This window comes from Dryas octopetala, chromosome 7 (genome assembly GCF_963921425.1).
Source record: "Dryas octopetala chromosome 7, drDryOcto1.1, whole genome shotgun sequence".
NCBI classification, from domain to species: Eukaryota; Viridiplantae; Streptophyta; class Magnoliopsida; order Rosales; family Rosaceae; genus Dryas; species Dryas octopetala.
Window position 1 is genome coordinate 14,961,276 of NC_141372.1, and position 20,204 is coordinate 14,981,479.

Consider the following 20,204-nt stretch of genomic DNA (forward strand, 5'->3'; position numbering starts at 1 on the left):
TTTTTATGTATTTCCTGAATATTTTCTACGATCGCTGCAGGATTTCGATTACTTTCCGAAAAATGGATAATAGCAAACAACCATACCATTATTTTCCCGATCCCGAGCTTCAAGGAATTAAACCTGTCGCGTGTTCCCCCTTTGCCAAATCACAAGTCCAGCAAGAACAACAAGAGAAGCCTTACTCCTTTTCTCCTTTCAACTCACAAGTCCAAAAGAACCTCCATCAACGTGACAAATTTGACCGCGATACATCCAACAATGTTAAGAAGAGGAATAGCAACTCTTTTCTTCTTGAGAAAGATGATTTCTCTCCAGGTTTAAATTATGACAACAGGCGCATGGTCAAGAAAAGGTGAGTTATAATTTGATTTTTTTTTCTTCTTTCTCTTAGTTGCATGTATCTGTAGGATTTGGTTTATTGTATCCTAAAACAATTGGGTGTTTTCATAAAGTCATTCTTCTGTATCCTTTAATAAACTCTTTGTATTTTTAGTGTTAATTTAATAAAAGTTTGTACTTAATTAATCAGAGTGATGCATGGGGGAGTGGGGATAGACCTAAACTTGCATATCTGCTTTCTTTGTATAATGGCATGGTTTGACATCTTATGTTGTGTTCTGTTCTAGCCACAGTTAAACAAGTAAGTCGACCAGTGAGAGAATTTTCTTTGGCCAGGTTTGTGAGAGAGCTAGATGTGAAAGTTTTTGGGTTTTGGTTATGGGAATCAAAACTACTCTTCATTGTTTCTTGTACGCATTATTCATTTGAAGGATAAGGTACGTACGTGTTAACCATAAGTAGATATTTGTGAAATCACCTCCAATCTGGCATAAACTTCTAACAATATACCCAAGTGTCATATACACAAAGGCTACAGAAGGATACAGCAACATATACAAACAAGAATTTGAGTTTGTATTACTCTTATAATATTTTGATTATGGGTTCTCAAAACCATGACCATATATGAAAGGCTTTTTATCATGTTACCCACCTGAACTTTAATCTGTTTTTCACTTTACCACATAATAAATTTTTTGACTCGGTGTACCACCTGAATTTTAAAAAATTTTCAATGTGAAACCTCCTTCCAATTTTGTCACATTTTCTGTTAAAAATAAGGCTATTTTGGTCTTTTTATCTTAATTTACTGTTCATCATCTTCAACCTCAAGCCTCATGTTTTTCAATTTTTATCTCAACTTCACCCCTACTTTTGACTCATCATTTCCACCAAATTCAACAAACTTATACTCATTTTAAAGCTATGCAACTCCTCTTTATAACCATATAAAGATCACTCAAAATATACGGGTAAAATGCAAGATAATTGGTCTCAAAGGTAGGTACCCGAAATTGTCCAAAATTTGCAGATTTCCCAAAATTCATCTAACTTCAATTCTCTTTGATTCTCAACATCCAATTCGGTTCCTAAGGCTAAAGAATGATAAATTATAACTTATAGTTCAATTAAAATCATAGAAAACTCGATCAAAAGGAATGAAAATCAAAAACCCAAAACTGAAAATTTACTCTCTACACCCCAACTCGAAAATCACTTCAATTCTCCTTCAAACTCTAGGTTGTTTGTGATCCTATAAACATCTCTAACAATTATATAAACCTCACCAAAACAGATTTCATCCCCAAATTCGAAATCAAAGAAAAACAGAGTGTATGGAATTGGAGTTTACCTCTTTTCCTTTCCAGCTTTCTCCTTTCTCTTTCTCTGTATTCCTCTCTTCGTCCCTTTCTCTCCTTCTTCTCCTCTCTCTCTGGTTTTTCCTTTCTTCTTCCTTTTTCTTTCTTTCTCTCGAGTTCTCTTTGGTTCTGCTGGGTTTGATGTTCTAAGTTGTGTTTAAAACCCCAGCCTTATACCACCAACACCACACCACACCACCACAAACACACACCTCACTTAAACCACCACCCAGCCACCTCTTAGAATAACCAATCAAAACTATACTCTAAAACAACAAAAGAAAATAGAGAAGTGTAGAAGCTACTATCTTCTACACGTCCAAATTTTTTTTTAAACATAAATATAAAAATAATTGCAACTAATTAGACAAAATTATTAGCTAATTTAATAAAAACTGAGTTATTTCATTTTACTTCTCTTGATTTTGATTTCTTAGTTTTGAGGTTTATGTTTTTTATGGGGATTTTGAAGGAAATTGAAGGAATTTGGAGTTGGGTGAAATTTGGGGTGATGAATTTGAAAGAAATTGAAGTTCGGTGAAATTTGAAAAATCTGCAATTTTTTTAAAATAATTTGGCAGTTTCGGGTAGCCTAGTTTGTGACCCATTATCTCGAGTTTCATAGCTTCTTTTTGAATTATTTTTATATGGTTGTAAAGAGGAGTTTCATGGTTTCAAAATCAGTATAAAATTGTTGATTTTGATGGAGATTTGATGAGTCAAAAGTAGGAGTGAAGTTGAGATAAAAATTAGAAAACATGAGGCTTGAGGTTGAAGATGATGAACAGTAAATTAACATTGAAAGACCAAAATAACCTTATTTTTAACAGAAAATGTGACGGAATTGGACGGAAGGTCTCACATTGAAAATATTTTAAAATTCAGGTGGCATATCGAGTCAAAAAATTTATTAAGTGGTGAAGTAAAAATCGGGTCAAAGTTCAGGTGAGTAACATGATAAAAAGCCTATATGAAAATTTCACATTGTCTTCTTAAATTTGGCTGATGCACACCAAATAAGAAAAAAAGAAAAGAGAAAGGGTCAAACAGGGAAACAAACCAATAGTCAAGAATGCTAAGCAAATGACTTATGAATCAATGAGTAGCCAAATTGAATGAATAGTTACACAAAATCAAACAGCCATATACAGGAGCTTTTGATGAAGAACATGTCCATAAATTGATGACTCAATAAGAAATTATTGGGTATAACAGAAACATTGCCACGTAATATAACCAACTTATGTGTTATACATTGCCATGTCGTCCAACAATACCCTTACACGTTGGATTGGTTACACTACGTACGTGGTGGTGTATCAGTTATACTGTTACCCTAAAAAATCACGGCAGACTTAGCCGAGAAAATTGATTCACTGGTAGTCCTTATACTTTGTGCGCGGGCGTGCCACTGCATGGCCAGATGGCCGGATATAGAATGTATTATGATGCCTAGTTTGTTGTATTACACTGTGATTCAAACTCCCAATCAAACGAACGTGCGGCAGGATAAGGAACAAAAACCTCGCCTAGATTCAATCGCCTTGATCCTCAAGGACTTCTAATTACTTGGTGTGACTATAACAGTGTGCTCGAAAGTAAAGATGCGATTAATGGGTGCTTGAGTAATTGGATGCAACGATAAATTATGAACTTTGATGTAAAAATTATAGACGATATGATTGTCTTGAAAACGAGTAACAATTGTAGTTCTAATAACAAATCTCATGATGAAAAGACATGAAAACCCAGGATTAAGACAAAAGAAATCGATACAAGAACAATGAGATCCTAGTAGAGCTAAAACAAAAGGAACAATTTGCTTGAGAGCTTGAAGAACTTGAAAAATCGAGATGCTTGATCTGAGATTTGAGTTGAGTTGTGTTGAATGTGTTGGAGAGAGCTCTTCTTCTTGTCAATGCTTCATTTATATAGTGATCAATCCTTTAGGGTTTTAGGAAACCCTTTCCTATACAAACTCTATTTCCTCTTTCCTTCACGCCCAAGACGTACTTACCATTCTGGATTGATTTAAATCTCCTAATTCACCAAGGACTCTTGGCGCAACTAGGTTTCTTCATAAAAACACATTCTGATTTGGATTTTGGTTTTGGAGCATCCTTGCCGTGGACTTGGGCTTTAACTGTCATTGGGCTTAAACTCTCCTTATGAATTTTTGGGCTTAATTGGTCGTGCTTTCGGCCCAATTCCGAAATAGGGTGTAAACATATACCCAATAATTTTTCCACACACATGGGCTAGTAGTGATGTCATGACTCATGTATAGCCACTACTCCACCAAACACCTAGGCTTTAACTGTCAGTGGGCTTAAACTCTCCTTATGAATTTTTGGGCTTGGCCGTGCTTTCGGCCCAATTCTGAAATAGGGTGTAAACATATACCCAATAATTTTTCCACACACCTGGGTCAGTAGTGATGTCATGACTCATAGCCACTACTCCACCAGACACCTCATCCCTTATTACTTTCTGAACATGCTCAAACCCCAGTTATGCGACAGAGGCACCCTTCCTGAGTATCCCAAGAGATTAATGTCAAACCACCGACCTTAATCCCCCAAGACACTCGGGGACGATTATAGTACTCATTACACAATAGGATCTTTAAAGGAATAATAAAATCAAAATAAAGATTAACCAACCTGTTAGGGTGAAATAGTTAAATCAGCACCCCAAAAAGAGAATTACCAAAGTATAAGTAAAACTCAAAAGTTACAAAATGAGTAAACAAAATAACATTGTTTCAAAATGGGTTCCCAATATAAAACACACATGGGAAAGCAAGATCCGCTACTATAGCAAAAGATAACAGAGACCTTGAGACACCCGACAAGAGAATCCAAGCTACGCACCCTTTCAGTCAAGATCTCCTCCAAGAGGTAAATCTGCATAAGCAATGGGGTAGAAACAAAACAAACAAACAAAGTAGGGATAAGCATCTCATACGATCATAGCTTCCCTCAAGGGAGCCTGCTAGGTTTGAAAAACCTTTAAAACCATTTCCTTGTGAAAGATTGATTCCAAAATCCCAAAACATTTCCACAAAATCGATTTAACACCTCAGCTGCTGCAGTATATGGTAAACATGCATAAAAACCCATAAATAACAATAACTCAGATGATCGATACACATTAGGTACAACTATGGCCAGCTATAATAAAAAAAAAATAGCATTCATAGCGAGAGTGCTCTGTAAACAGAAAATAGGAACTTATAATTGAGAAACTGTATCACTGCCACTTAATCAATCGTGGGTCTCCGTTTCGCACATACACACGTAGCCACGTGTTAGCATGGCTAAACTCCCCATAATGTACAGATCAATTCTTCTAGAAGGTTTAGGAATTTGAACCCAAGATCCCATACTACGCTACCCAAACTCTCAGACCAAACACAATAATAATAATAGCATATTGTCATAGTTTAAAAATTACATATACACACACAAAGTCCATAGTTAGGAATGTAGGATAAATCTCCCTACCTGGAATCCAATGCTTTACACGTATTCTCTTCCATAAGGCTTCCATGTTCGCGCACGGTTCTATCTTGGCAAATCCGTCGTAACTAGACAATACTGCAACCTTAACCTCTTAATAACTCGGCAACTGGGTAACTTGGTAATTCGATAGAAACAAAAACCACAAAAGAAAACAAAGTCTAAGTTAGGGATGATTAACAATAAGGGAAGACGATATGACCTTTCCTTTAGTCATACGTCGCTCGTTTCTGATCCTAAGTGGACTAAACTCCTCTCTTTAGAGTTTACTTAAGCGTTCACAAGTTTCAAGTTTTATCTTGACGTCGAACCAATTGACTATTTGCTTAAACTCAAACCAAATCCTTAAAATAATTTAGATTGATCCAATTTAATCGCTATAATTGAAACTTGATAATTCTAGCATGCTAATTACTCTTAAACAAACAAATAAGTCTCCAAAAATAAGGCTGGGTATGCTTAATTAATAAATAAATCCTACTTAATTAATCTAAGCATGCATCCTACTTAATTAAAGCCTAAAAATAAATAAATAAAGTAGAAATAATAAAATATTTATCCAGTTATAGACCTCCAAAGCTAGACCCACTCCTAGGGACTCCTCCTTCCACTCCCAAAACTTTAAACTATGAGAAGTTTATTCCCTTTTGGTATGTCTCTTCTTAGAGATCGAGACTCCCAAATAACCAAGGAGTGAGTAACTCTAACTTCACTTGGTAGTGTAAGTGAAAATAAGGGACTGGGTCTCTAGTTATAGGCACTAGAGGGTTGGAAGAAGTTGTAAATCTCTAATGTGAGACAAATTGCACTAAAATCCTCAAAAGAAGGCTGAAATTCGAATTGGGTCAAGAAAACCCATCACAAAACTCATTTATACTAACAAAAAAATTGCGGGTCGACCCGGTTGGTGGCGCGCTGGTCGCGCGACCCGGCTGCACAATGATCGGTTCTCTCTCTCGGATCAACGGCCCAGATCTCGCTCAATTAATGAGTTTGGACAGTCGCGACTAGATCGCGAGTCTGGCTCCGGTGTGACGCGCGTAGGACAGCTCCCGTGAGCTTGGCATGTCAACGCCTGCTGGTGCCTCGTCAGTGCGAGTGGACCAGTCACGTTGCGACACGTGTCACGTGTCAGTCTAGTCTGCAAAACAAATTAATTTCTTTCTTTTCCTATTTTTCTAATTTCTCCAAATTTTGTTAAATCACCAAAAATAGCTCGGGGCTCCAAATAATTCTCCGAAAAATCCTACGGACTTGTAGTGATTAATCCTAATTTCCTGTAACCTAAAACACTAAATTGATCTCCATAAAAGTTAAAGAAAATTCAACTTCAATGAATTTAATTTTCAAAAATTAATTCCAACTTGATAATCACCAAAATGATATCACACTCAAGGATACTTGAGCTCAACTCTAAACCTCTATTGGTACAAGTTAGTTACTCAAAAGATAAAGGAAATATCTTTCCTTTAAGAAATCTTAAGTTTCTAAGTACAAAAGAAATTCGAAAACAGGTGTCAAAACACAATAGGATTGCAAAAAAATCCAGGGGTCTTACACAAGGCAACCCATAAATTGCACAAAGTGTATAATTCTCAGGTGTTTTCAAATTAAACTGCACATTCTTATATATATATATATATATATAGACAGCCTAGTTGGCCCTTTTTTTAAAGCTTTTCATTTGTCTAATTAGGTCAGAGTAGGTCTACAACAAACATGGATTGTGTTCGTATCTCTAGTCTTAGATGGAGGACGAGTGTGAGTGACTTCAGTAGCCCTGATACTGAAAGGGAACATTAGCATTGTCTCACAACATCTAATTAAATTATTGTTTCCACAATTGTGTCAAATTAATAGTCATTTAAATTGTTTTCCTCATAGGGCAATTATCTTCTTCACCGTCCTTCTCCTTTATTATTCTCATTATGTAGTATATTTTCATGATCAGAATTGTTTATTTTTTAGATCATTCTTTGAAGATCATCTCTGTAAAAAATCAATTAAATCATAAATTATTTGGTCATATAATCGTTATCAAATAAACAAATTGTGAATCAAATTGTTACAAAAACCGTCTATTTATTTGATCACATTTATGCAATTAAACGATTTCGGATTCGGTAGATTTTTTTTAGAGATGATCTTCATTGAATAATCTAAGAAACAAATGGTTTCGATCATAAAAATACATTGCGGAATAAGACTAATAAAAGATAAGGTTGGTAGAGAAGGTAGATTGAAGAAGGTGAATTGCATTTCAATTCCCATTGTTGATATACTACTTATGCAATATGTTACTAGCTAATTGACAATTAGAAAAACATTCTAATGCGAAAAATGGACCGGAATGAATAAATTTAAAAAATAGATATTTTTAAAATATTTACTATAAAGATTATAACTATAAAATGATCATGTAAAAATAAATTACATAAATAATTTAAAAAATAGTTTGGGTTTTTTTTTTTTTTTTTTGAAAATTTCGTTGGTTTATCTAATATTAGACCAACTAGCTATTGGATTATTGATAAAAAAAAATTCCCAAAAATAAATTGTACGTACCAAAAAAATTAACCAACATAGGGGTTATTTGTAAATTTCAAGGCAATAGAACCTTAGACACGACCATTAAATTGAGCCCAAATCCAATCTCTTGACTCTCTCGGTAAGAACAACATGTAGGAAATAGAAAAAATTGATGAATGATTGGTGGCACCAATCCCTTGCAGTCAATTCCAGATGAATCAAGTCCCTGGACCAAAGAAAAACATTTTCGAAAAACCCCCAGGTATGGGCACATCAAATAACACTCTCACTACTGCTATCATTTTCATTTCATTAACCATGTCTAGAATGTGATTTTGATGAGTGCTAATTAGAATGTGACATATATGTTGAATTATGAGTTACATATGAGGAAAAGTCTATGAGAATTGAGAAGCTTCCCCTCAACCCCCACTTGCAAGTTGCAATTGAATCTTTAGTCATGCATGTGCATCATGAGCCTGAAGATTACATTTTGTTGTCAATTCTTTAATCAATAAACCCAACGCACGCTTAGAGCAGATGATGCACGATCTTTAGTGTTTCCTGTTCAAGTGGATGAGCTCATCCACTAAATATTTTCTTTGCCAATCCACGAGTAACATCCAATAAAACTCTCTCTTCAATGAATAAATCATTTTCATTTCATTAAGTTCAAGGCATGTGGCAGGGCAGCTGGCACTATAAATAAGTCCCGGAAGTAGTATAAACATTATATACACCAAAACGAAAAACCATGACATCTTCAATAGTGTCATGCTCTGTTGCTTTTTGCCTTATTATCTTGTGTGTTCGATCAGCTGATTTCATCATCAAACTTTGCTTTTGCTTCTGCTGCTCCTACTGAAGCAGAGGCTCTTCTCAAATGGAAAGCCAGCTTTCAAAATCAAATCCAGTTCAATAATCTCACCTCATGGACTTACCTTCCCAGTAACAATGCCACCAATCATAAACCAAATACAAGCCCATGCATTTGAGCTGGGATTTCATGCGACTCTGCTGGAAGTGTCACCAGGATAAACCTTACCAACTCTGGTGGGATTCTCACCAGAAATCGGTCTCCTAACAAATCTTACCAGTCTAAGTTTCGCTGCAAATAATCTTTCTGGTTCAATCCTTGCATCGTTAAGTGATCTGAGAAATCTTACCCTTCTCTATCTCTATAAAAATAAGCTTTCTGGAACTATTCCTAAACAGATACGGAACTTGAAATCTATTGTGGATATAGAGTTAAGCCTCAACAATTTAACAGGCTCTATCCCTCCAAATTTTGGAAACTTGAAAAAGCTAAAAGTCTTATACTTGACCAACAATCAAATGTCTGGTCCTATCCCACCGGAGATAGGAAATTTGAAGTCCCTAGAGCAATTAAAACTTTATACAAACAATCTTTCTGGTTCAATCCCAGAATCCATAGGTGATTTGAGAAATCTTACCCATCTATATTTGTATACAAACAGGTTTTCTGGAACTATTCCTAAAGAGATAGGAAACTTGAAGTCTCTGGTGCACCTAGATTTGAGCGAGAACCAATTCACTGGTTCAATTCCTACTTCATTAGGTGATTTGAGAAATCTTATCCATCTCTATCTCTATTCAAATATGTTTTCTGGAACTATATATTCCTAAAGAGATGGGGAACTTGAAGTCTCTTGTGAGTTTAGCCCTTAATAACAACACTCTTTCTGGTTCAATCCCTGCATCGTTAGGTCATCTGAGAAATCTTACCCTTCTGTATCTCTTTATAAATAAACTTTCTGATACAATTCCTAAAGAGATAGGGAACTTAAAATCTATGGTGGATCTACAGTTGGGCTACAACTATTTAATAGGGCCTATCCTTCCAAATTTTGGAAACTTGAAAAAGCTAACCGTGTTAGACTTGGCAAACAATCGACTTTCTGGCACTATTCCTAAAGAGATAGGGAACTTGAAGTCTCTTGTGCACCTAGATTTGAGGGAGAACCAATATATTCACTGGTTCAGTTCCTACTTTATTAGGTGATTTGAGAAATCTTGCCCATCTCCATCTCTCTACAAATAAGCTTTCAGGTCCTATCCCATCGGAAATAGGAAGTCTCATGAGGTTGACAAACTTGGAGTTACATAATAATCAATTAGTTGGTTATTTGCCCCAAAACCTTTGCCAAGGTGGATCACTCGCAAACTTATCAGTAAGCAACAACCATTTGACAGGTCCAATCCCTAAAAGCTTGAAAACATGCATGAGCTTATTCAGATTGTGGCTTGATGGGAACCAATTGACAGGCAATATATTTGAAGATTTTGGTGTCTATGAAAATCTTCATTTTATAGATATAAGTGATAATAAATTTTATGGTGAAATCTCACAAAAGTGGGTACAGTGCCCACAACTAACAACCTTACGAATTGGGGGAAACAACCTTACTAGTAGTATACCACCTGAGATTGGCAACGCAATCCAAATTCAAGAACTCAATGTTTCTTCCAATCGTTTGGTTGGGATTATCCCAAAGGAGTTTGGGAGATTGACTTTTTTACAGAGGTTGATGTTGGATAGAAATCAACTGTCTGGTCGTGTACCATCAGAATTTGGATCACTTACTAATATTAAGTATCTCGACTTGTCCACAAACAAATTCAATGATTTAATTACTAGCTTTCTGGGTGACTTGGCCAAATTATTCTACTTGAATTTAGGCAACAACCAGTTCAATCAAGGAATTCCAATTCAATTGGGGGAGTTACTTCACTTGACCCAACTTGATTTAAGTGCTAACTTGCTTGGAGGTAAGATACCATCAGCAATGGGCAATTTGGAGAGTTTGGAGAAGTTGAATCTTTCCCACAATAATCTTTCTGGTTTCATTCCAACAAGTTTTGGAGGTATGCATGGCTTGTTGAATATTGACATATCCTACAATGACTTGGAAGGGCCCCTTCCCAACATCAGTGCATTTCAAGATGCTCCCCCAAAAGCATTACAAGGCAACAAAGGATTGTGTGGATATGTTGGAGCTTTGCAACCCTGCGAACATGGCTCAAAAAAGGAAAAGGACCACAAACTCATATTTGTAATCACATTTTCTCTTGTGGCAGTACTTTTACTTCTTTCTTCTATATTTTCAATTGCCTTTGTAGTAGAAAGGAAAAAGAAGCATCAGCATCCAGAAGAAACCATTGCGCATGAAGAGGTTTCTTTTTCAATATTAAATTTTGATGGAAAAACCATGCATGAGGAAATCATAATGGCAACCGAGGATTTTGATTCTAAATATTGCATTGGGAAAGGAGGATATGGAAGCGTACGTCTTCAGAGTAAATTTGCGATCCGCCAACATAGTTGCAATGAAGAAACTTCATTTGCTATGCAATGGTGAGAAGAATTTTCAAAAGGTGTTAATTGAAAGAAATAAGGGCACTAACAGAGATACTGAAATATTGTGAAGCTTTATGGTTTTTGTTCCCATAAACGGCACCCATTTTTGGTGTATGAGTATCTAGAAAGGGGTAGTTTGGCCACAATGCTGAGAAAGGATGATGAAGCTAAAGAATTGGGGTGGAGTAAAAGAGTGAATATTGTTAAAGGTGTAGCTTATGCCTTGTGCTACATGCACCACAATTGCTTGCCACCAATTGTGCATCGGGACATATCAACCAAGAACATTTTGGTGGATTTTGAATATGAGGGCTTTCTTTCAGACTTCGGCACTGCTAAGTTTTTAAACCCGGACTCAACTAATTGGACTGCCCTTGCGGGCACATACGGAAATGTGACACTAGGTAATATTGTGGTTTTATGTCTTTGATATTATTGTATATTTAACATGTTTTATGGTTTTATTTTTAGACTAATGATTCGTTTTCAGGGTTAGGATGAGGTTAATTAAGGATAAAAATGTTACACTTCTAATTAATCATTGATTGCATGATACACTTTATGCAAACTTTCATTGAATAGTTATACCTACATACTAACAATGCCATTGTTATGAGCTTTTTCTTTAAGCAAAGCTTGCTTATACAATGGAAGTGAATGGGAAATGCGATGTGTATAGCTTCGGAGTAGTAACACTAGAAATAATTTTGGGAAGGCATCCGGGTGATCTTCTCTCATCTTTATCTTTAGGGTCATCATCATGATCATCCTCTTCATCTTCATCTGCATTACCAGCCCATCAAATTCCAATTGTGGAGTTTTTGGACAAACGCATTTCCCTTCCTACACATCAAGAAGCAGGGGAAGTGCTCTCTCTTGTGAAGACAGCGTTTCGCTGCTTGAATGCCCGTCCACTATCCCGTACAACAATGAAACAAGTTTCTCAATACCTCTTTGCTCAAAGTCTGCATTTGTCAAAGCCATTGGGTTTGATAACCTGTGGTGAATTGCTTTCTCTCCATGGTTTCACTACTTGAGGAAGTTTCTTATTTCCTATACATATTTGACTTTGTGTGAGCTTTCTTTTTAGAAGAAAGATTCTTCTTCGATTGTACCTTATTGTAATCTATTTCACATACTTGCATGTGTACTGTGGCTCTTATATACTCCATGTGGTGTGCCTCAATGTTAAAAGTTTGTTGTTTTCCATGTGAGAAATTTAAGAGAATAAAGCAATGGTTTCTATTTGTTTAATGGTTTGATATATTTATATACAGTGCATTCTTATATGCCTATATGTTATATGCAATACAACTAGACAATGCAGGCTATGCAGCAACACATACAGACCAATCTGAGTTTGTACATCACCCCAACAGAGAAGAAAAGACCCCCACAAAGCTAAAAATCAATTAAATTTTCAAAATTAATCAACAAAATCTATCAACAATTAAGTCAGAAAAATAGGTAAGCTGAATTTGACGTGGCAGTGATTGCAATGGCGACACTATATATGAAACAAAGGGTCATAAATTCATATACAAACACAGCCATTCTCAGTTTCAATTTTCTTACAAAGACCAAGAATCAGAAAACAAAAGTGACGATGTCCCTAATCAAGTTCCTTTTGCATCCAAAGACTGTGAGCAACTCAAAAAGGCCTTCAAAGGTTCCTTCTTTTATTTTCTGATCGTTTTATCCTTCGCAGCATTTCTTGTTCCCATCATCACATGCCCCATCTTTTGTAATTCGCTTCAAGATTGATTCTGAACCAGCCCCATTTCACCGATCCGATTGTTAACGTTATGTTTAACGTAAATGATCTAATAATGGAAAATGAGCTGTCTTTTAATTCATCTTCATTCACTCTTTCAGTATCAATGGTCAGATCGGTGTTTTATGTATGTGGGGTCTCGTGGGTTGGTGCAAGAAAGGTCCATGTGAATGTGATTGCCTGCCTTTTGTAAACGATGATCTGTTAAGCATGTTTTACATGTTGGTCACTTCACTCTGCTCCAAAACTCTGTTTGTATTAGAAGAAGATTATGTATTTGGGCTAATTCTACTGGAAAAAAAGAAATAAATAATTGGTATACATACATTATAGCATGTTTGTAGATGATCTGATTTTAAATGAAAATGGTTTTGACATGAAATGTTTAAGAGTGATGGATGAAATGATCAAAAACCTTGGAGGAAGACAAGACTATTCAGTTCTTACTGTAAGAAAACGTGTCATTTGGTAGAAGAAACAAAAATTTTCCCAGCATAAATTTACTGTGAGAAAACGTGTCACTTGACTGCATAAATTTTCCCAGGACATTCAATGTACCTTCTATGATTTGATGAATTTTCCCAGCATGATAATAATTATTTCACCGTTAATAGTTTAGACCAGTTCATGTTCATGTTATGGTTGTTAGGTTTTATGTAATCTTAAATTTTTTGTCGATATCATTGCAGGATGGGGGACCAATGAGGATTTGATCGTATCCATCTTGGGCCATAAAAATGCTGCTCAAAGAAAGGCTATCCGAAAAAGTTATGTTGAAGCTTATGGTGAAGATCTCCTCAAGGAATTGGACAAAGAACTTTCAAGTGACTTTGAGGTCAGTTTTGCAATGCACTTTCTTTTGCCTCAGTTTTACATGGACTGATACCATGTTCTTCCAAGACAAGGCAGGATATATGTTATCATTGTTGATAGGCTGACATATTTGGTTTTCTGAATTTCTCTTAATAAAAGGGTGGTACTGCTTTGGACACTTGATCCTGCTGAACCCGATGCGCTTTTGGCCAATAAGGCAACAAAGATGTGGACTAAAAGCAATCAGGTTCTTGTGGAAATAGCCTGCTTTAGGCCTTCACATGATCTACTTTTGTCAAGGCAGGCTTATCATTCTCGCTATAAGAGGTCCCTTGAAGAGGATGTTGAACATCACACAACTTGGGATTTTGCAACCTAGGTACAGCTTCTTGATTATAGCTTTCTCAGTCTAGAAGGAACATAGATTATCTTCTAATAAAAGACTTTTCTACTTGAGTTATCTAGGTGGTTAATATATTTGAATTTACTTTTCTATTTTTCGGGAAACAAAAAACAATGTAGTTTTATGCATGCTTTTCCCACTCCAAGAAGGCTGTATGACATTCATACTGTGATTGTTTTAGCAACCATTTTGGTTATGAAAACCAATTTCTTTGTTGTTCTTGTAATTAAACAATTCAATTTCAAGATTAAAAAAATCGATAGGACAATACAGCAATAGTCAAGAACATATATGACAATTTTGAATTTCATTCCTAATTAAATTTGTCTGATACTCAAAGAACAGGATAAAAAACTAGTCAAGAAAGCTATAGTCAAGACTGTCAAGTTGAGGATGAACCAATAACCATTAATTTAACCATTGCAAGGCTACCAATTAAATTGCATTGTCACAATCCCATCAACAATTGAGGCCAAAACTGTAAATGGCTTCTCAGGTGCTATCTCACACGTTGCAATCTGCATAGTCTCAGGATCCGTAAGGTTTAGTTTAGTGATTGTCTAATATGGTAGATGGAGGCAGAAAAAATTAACTAGGCTAGCCCTTAGACAATGAAAGCTTTTTTCTAACACTTAGATTTCCAAAGGCAACATATAATTCAGACAAACGATGAAATAACATGTAATTAGCAATAGGATACTCAATGGTGTTTCTAATACATAACAAATTGTATATATACTAAACGGTGAGAAGAGGCTCTACTGTTCACAGACTGTTCACTGAAAAGTCCGTTTTGCCCCTCTATTTTTTTATTTCAGTTGTTTTCCATTGTAATTTGTGGGATAAGTTGGGCCCATTTTGGTCATTCATCGTCAGTATATTTTTTGCTATTGCCTTCTTTTTTTTTTTTTTTACGGTTGTGCCATCTCTTTGGTTTTGCCTCACATGAAGTTTTTTTTTTTGATGTGTTTGCCATTGTGAAATTATGGGATTGGGTGTGCACTTTTTGGTCATTAAGCCCAAAACCCAGAAAATACTGAAACACTCTCATCTCACGCGCCTCTCTCTCTATCTATGTTCTCTCTGTTCTCTCCGTTTTCTCTCCTTCCGCCCCCTTTATTCGGCCGTATCTCCACCGTATGCTGGCGATATGGGTTCCGATTTATTCCTCTTCTCTTCCTCTTCATTTCTATGGTATTTGATTAACCCAGAAATTATGCAAAAACTCGAAAAGACACCCAAACCCGATCGAGTCCTCCGGCGGCGATCCGTCAATTCCGGCTGAGTTAGCATGTCGGACCGGGTGGGTTTCGTTCCTCCCATCGTTCTGAGGATGATGGTGTCTTCAAATTGGTCAACCAACCGCGGTGCACGGAGTTTTGAGGCGGAGAAGTCCGGCGGCCTTCCGCCGCCGATGTTGGGTATTCCGGCGGCGGATGGTGATGATTTTGGTCGGGTTTTGCTCCTCTCTTCCAGGCCTTTCTATTGGTGTGCTTGATCTAAGTCAATTGGGTCCCGAAATGAAAGCTCCAATTAGAACCCTAGCTCCGCCGCTGCCACCGTCACCTGCGACGGCTCCGGTGACTTCACGCCTCAGGTTTTGTGTGAGTTTTACTCCTCTTTGTCTACTCTGTCTGATTGTTGGATCAAATTGTTCAATTAGTTGTGAAATTTGTATTTCTAGGTTTTGTACCCACTGCCACCACGATTCCCGCCGCGTGTGGCTGCGCCGGTGACTTGATTTCTGTGTTTTAATTTCAGGTTCCTATACTTTCTTGGATTTGAAGATTGGTTTCTTTTTTGGGGTAAGGTATGTTTTTTTCGCTGGTTTTAGCTTTGGTATGTTTCTGTTCAACTTTTAACAGGTTTTGGTTGATTTCTATAAAAAACATTTGAATCATGCCTTAGTGAGTATCATCAAATTCACAAAATTTTGGGGTACTATAATGACTGAGTTTTGCTTATTCCCTTTTTCACTGCAGATATATGACACTAATGCAGATTTCCTCACCAGGCTTCGTTCTATTCTGAAGAAGACTCATTTGGTAAGCAATTTCATACGTTATTATTCGAATTGTTTTTGTTTTTAGTACAAATGGTTTTTCAGTCTTCTAAAATAGGCAGTTTGATTTGGTTAGATACAAGTTAGGAATTGTAATTAGATTGGTTGAGATTAGTGGTATATATAGTTTTATTTCGTTTATTTGACAGCTGGTTTTGAAGTGCTTAATTAATATTTATTTTTTTGTTGCATTGAGATCTCTCAAAGATATCAACAAAAGTGAAAGGATAATATATATTATTGCAACAATGCATGTATACTTAGCTGCCTAGCTAGCTGATCTATTTTATATAGTTGCATTGGTTGAGAAAAACTGTTGGTAATGAACAAGTATGGATTAAGGACGTAATCGAATGCGTAGTTTGACTACTAACCTCTGTTTTCTAATCGTCTCTTGAACTCAAACTGAACTTTAGTTTATATCTAATAATGATTGAGCGATGTCAATAATTAGTTTATGTTTTATATGAGGTCTTTGATTAACTGTCAGAACAATTGTTGCTTGGTGTGTTTACCAAAAAAAGTTTGTTTGGAAGAAAATATTACCACAGTAGAGAGAGAGAGAGAGAGTTTTGGCTCTAAAAACATTTATGTTAAATCAATGAATTGGAATTCTTTCGTGCAAGTTCAAAACATAACAACTCCTTACTTAAACAAAAAAAAAAAAAAAAAAGGGTATGATATAAATGGGATGATGCCATTTTATGATGTGGTTGTTTTGTATGTGCCGTTTTTTTTTTTTTTTTAGGGTGAATATTTTGTATGTGCCATTTCATTTCATGATTACATGGCTAAGATTGAAGAGATATTGTGCCAGTGCCATGCTTTGGGTGTATGTGTGTACGTGTTATTTTCAATTTTAATTTATTTTCTCTAAAAAAAATTATTTGAGAATGAAAACATTATTTTTAATCAGAAACAGAGAGGTTGTTTTAGTTAATTAGTATTGTAGTACCTTAATTTTATGTTTTGGGTTAGGAATTGATTGGGGTCCTGAATCCGGATGATGGGTTGTGATTGACATATATTCACTCAATTTGTAGCACTATTGAAACAATTTATCTTCCATATGTCTTGATAGGTGAAAAAATGAGATAAAATATTGTGATAACTAAGGCAAAACTCAAATAACATACTATTATTTGAGTGGTTATTATTTTGCTTGGTTTTGGTTTATGAGTCGGTGCATTTGGTGCAAAAAATATTGGCTTCTGGTGTTTTAGAGAACTGGGTTTTTGGCTGAGTTAGGCTCGAATCACTGTGAGTTGGCTCTAATTGCATTGTTGGAATAGTAGGGTCTATTGTCATCCTATGTTTATATTATTGCTTTATGTTATTACTTTTCAGTTTTGCAAAATTTAGTTTGCATGAATGTGCATCTGTCCAAGTTTTATGTTATAATAGCAACGTGTGTTGAAGAATTGCAGAAGTTGAAGAAAGGGTCCAGAGAGACAAGCTTCAAATGGTTGAAGAAGCTGCATAAGTTGAACAATTCAAACCCACCATGACATTCCCTATTGTTCAATCACTGAAAGACAAGAAAAAGAAGGGGTGCCCCTGAAAGAATAGGCTTAAGTGGATAGAACTCTTATAAATGTTTCACTTAATATGAACTCTTAAATGTTTTACCTCTCTGTTATAAGCTTTGGCAAGTTTTCAGTTTTAGTGCTTAAATGTTTTGATAATAATATGAAAAATATAATTGTATCCACTTTCATAACATTTTTATCTTTAGTGGATACAAAACACTCTATGTATCCACTTAAATTTTATAAGCCCTAACCACATTTTATAAGCTTTCCACACCCGCAGCACCGCGCGGGCAGGATTACTAGTTCAATGTATATGCTGAAATGCCAATGTTAGTTAATTTCAAGATTAACATCAGATTCAAAAGAAAAAGAGAAGAAGTAGGTGGAGGAAATTACCTCATGATGATCTTCAGGAATATTCTCGGAAGTAGCAGGCCATTGGTCAATTGTTTGTTAATCATCCCTAAATCACGCCTTTAGAATATTCTAATTTACAAATTATATTAATTTCTTCTAGTTAATTAGAAGCTTATTATTTGAATACATATATATCTAGCCATTGAATTAAACTGTCTAAATCAATTCTATGCATCAAACAGATTTAAAGAATAAGGTGTTAAACATAAGTAGATATCACCTTGGTATTTTCTTTTTCTCTGTTGGGATTCTATGCTCGGTCAGCAGTAATCATTCGGAAATCAACTTATATCTGGCATAAACTTCAAAATTGATGGCAAGCAATTCAGTTTTCAAAATTATAAAATCAATAAGACAATACAACAATAGTGACCATATATATATAAGAGCATCTCCAGTTCTTTTTCTATATTTTACTCTAATTTGATGATAAGTTAGAGAAAAAAGTTAGATTTGGGGAAGGGCACTCCAATGCTAAAGTTGAAATTTGTCCTAATTTTTTTTTTTTTTCTGACTATTAGAGGTTTAGGGAGAGTTTGAGGAGCCCTTTCTATTTAACTTGCTTTGGGGAAAATTTTAAGAGAATCTTAAATTTGAGAAGATTAATTTTAGAGAATGATTGAAGCTGTATTTTATATTATTTTATTCCAAATTTAAATTTGAGGAAAGACTTAATAAATGACTGAAGTTGCTCTAAATGCCAAAAGAAAATCACTTTCAAGCATCCATTGGGTGTTGGTGTGTGTCTTCGTTGGTTATACCGGTGATATAGGTAAAGAGCATGAATGGAGGTGTTCTTGGGTTTATTTGTCTCAGTAGTCATATGGGCAAATAAGGTAAACAAGTTCTAAACAAGTTCAAAGCCTTCGCCCAGATGATGCCTTTCAGTTTAAAATAAAAATAGGATCCCAAAATGTACAATTATTCATCTTAATAACAAAAGTTAAAAAATAACCAAAGTTCAATAATAACCATTAATCTTCCTCGCGCCCTCCTAACTTTTATTTGTTTAATACACATAGGTATTTATTTTCAAATTTCAAAGCAATGATATTTTTAAATCGTTATATCATCGATGCCACATAGGCACTACATCATCAAAACTAATGGATTACTTAATGAACTTCACAGAGAATAATAAAGTGTGACACGTAAATAAATTGTCAATGGTTAGTTAGAGGAAAGAGAAAAAGAGGAAGGGAGGGAAAGACTGACGAAAAAAAAAACAAAAAAAGAGGGAGGGAGTCTGAAACCACGACATCAACCAAATAAATTGAGCCAAATCCAATCTCACAGTATGAGGTACGCACAACATTCTACCAAACAAAAGAAATTGACTGATTTTGGCAGTGATGTGCGCTAATTTTGTGGTCCCTTCAGAGCAGGTCTTCAGGTCTAGCACTATCAATCTTTTAGGTAGCACCCATCTCAAGTCTCAGCATATTCAATAAAATGCAAAAGTTGCATTTAATTTTAAAGAGAAAAGACACAAAGCCTTATGATTGAGAAACAAAAGTGAAGGAGAAAGTTGGAAACACCTTCCAAGTCTTTAACCTGAAGACTAGTGAACTAATTTTATGGAAGAAATTGACTGATTTTGGCAGTGATTTGCACTAATTTTATGGTCCCTTCAGAGCAGGTCTTCGATCAAGTCTTCTTCATCAGTCTAGCACTATCAATCTTTCAGGTAGGACCCATCTCAAGTCTCAACCCCCTCTGTCAAACATCCAATAAAATGCAAAAGTTGCATTTAACTTTAAAGAGAAAAGACACAAAGACTTGTGATTGAGAAACAAAAGTGAAGGAGAAAGTTGGAAACACCTTCCAAGTCTTTAACCTGAAGACTTGTGAATATATATATATTTTTTGGGTGACCGCAAGCCAAAGGCCCAAAACCGAAAACAACTAGAATCGGTGCCCGCGCGCTGCTGTGGGTAATAAGAAATGGTCCAATGATTTAAATAGAGAGAAGTTTGTTATTTTAAGATTTGAATAATATGTTAAAAGATTTAACAACATTGAAAATATATTACAAACTGTTGTATGTCAGATTACTCAAAATAGAACTACC

At 35.5% G+C, this 20,204-nt stretch overlaps 1 long non-coding RNA gene and 1 pseudogene across 1 annotated transcript in view; both read left to right on the top strand.

The window, feature by feature from the left end:
• LOC147279989 (uncharacterized) overlaps positions 1–20,204 on the top strand; it is a 55,371-nt gene that overhangs the window by 18,885 nt on the left and 16,282 nt on the right. The window lies entirely within an intron of this gene.
• LOC147279992 (uncharacterized) lies at positions 63–12,169 on the top strand (annotated as a pseudogene).